The following is a 1724-nucleotide window of genomic DNA, read 5'->3' as shown; positions in this document are numbered from 1 at the left end:
CCAGCCAGATTTGACTTTCAGCCAGAAGGCGGCCGGGCAGGCTCTCTTCCTTGGAGGGAGGAAAGGCAGCCCCAGAGAGTGAGTTTTCAGGCCTCCCGCGCGCAGGCAACGTGGAGCTCTGGAAACGCCCGGTCCATTGGTCTGCGAGCAGGTCCTCACTTCCCGAGCCAAGAAAGGCCTAGTTTCGCGAGCTCTCTCCTGCACAGCTAAAGTGACGGAAGAGCTGTGTAGAGGGAACCTTGATGTTCCCGGGCAGTATCGGGGCTGTACACATACACGTGCACCCAGCGGCTATGGCCCCTGAAAACTGATTTGCCAGGTAGCACTTCCCAGCCCAATGTGACTTTCAGCTTGAAGGCGGCCGAGCCGGCTCTCTTCCTTGGAGGGAGGAAAGGCAGCCCCAGAGAGTGGGATTTCAGGCCTCCCTCGCACAGCAAGTGTGGGGCTCTCCAGACGTTAGTACAAGAGGCCTGCAACCAGGGCCTCACTTCCCGAGTCAAGAAAGGCCTAGTTTCGCGAGCTCTCTCCTGCAGAGCTAACGTGACGGTAGAGCTGTGTGGAGGGAGCCTTGATGTTCCCGGGCAGTATCGGGGCTGTACACATACACGAGCACCCAGCGGCTATGGCCCCTGAAAACTGATTTCCCATGTAGCACTTCCCAGCCCAATGTGACTTTCAGCTTGAAGGCGGCCGAGCAGGCTGTCTTCCTTGGAGGGAGGAAAGGCAGCCCCAGAGATTGGGTTTTTAGGCCTCCCTCGCACAGCAAGTGTGGGGCTGTGCAGACGCCAGTACAAGAGGCCTGCAAACAGGCACTCACTTCCCGAGCCGAGAAAGGCCTAGTTTCGCGAGCTCTCTCCTGCACAGCTAAAGTGACGGAAGAGCTGTGTGGAGGGAACCTTGATGTTCCCGGGCAGTATCGGGGCTGTACACATACACGTGCCCCCAGCGGCTATGGCCCCTGAAAACTGATTTCCCAGGTAGCACTTCCCAGCCCAATGTTACTTTCACCTTGAAGGCGGCCGAGCCGGCTCTCCTCCTTTGAGGGAGGAAAGGCAGGCCCAGAGATTGGGTTTTTAGGCCTTCCCCGCACAGCAAGTGTGGGGCTCTCTGTAACGCCAGTACAAGAGGGCTGCAAACAGGCACTCACTTCCCGAGGTGAGAAAGGCCTAGTTTCGCGAGCTCTCAGCTGCAGAGCTAACGTGACGGTAGAGCTGTGTGGAGGGAGCCTTGATGTTCTGGATAGTGTGGGAACCCTACACTTACACGTGCACCCAGCGGCCATTGCCACTGAAAACTGACTTCCCAACTAGCACTTGCCAGCCCGATGTGACTTTCAGGCAGAAGGCGGCCGGGCAGGCTCTCTTCCTTGGAGGGAGGAAAGGCAGCCCCAGAGATTGGGTTTTTAGGCCTCCCTCGCACAGCAAGTGTGGGGCTCTGCAGACGCCAATACAAGCGGCCTGCAAACAGGCACTCACTTCCCGAGCCGCGAAAGGCCTAGTTTCGCGATCTCTCTCCTGCAGGGCAAACGTGACGGAAGAGCTGTTTGGAGGGAGCCTTGATGTTCCCGGGCAGTGTGGGAGGCCTAGCTGTAAACGTGCAGCCAGCGGCCATGGCCCCTGAAAACTGACTTCCCAGGTAGCATTTCCCAGCCCAATGTGACTTTCAGCTTGCAGGCGGCCGAGCAGGCTGTCTTCCTTGGAGGGAGGAAAGGCAGCCCCAGAGAT

The sequence above is a fragment of the Giraffa tippelskirchi genome, chromosome X (genome assembly GCF_054371585.1).
Source record: "Giraffa tippelskirchi isolate mGirTip1 chromosome X, T2T-mGirTip1v1.2.pri, whole genome shotgun sequence".
NCBI lineage: Eukaryota > Metazoa > Chordata > Mammalia > Artiodactyla > Giraffidae > Giraffa > Giraffa tippelskirchi.
This window is presented reverse-complemented; position numbering follows the sequence as displayed.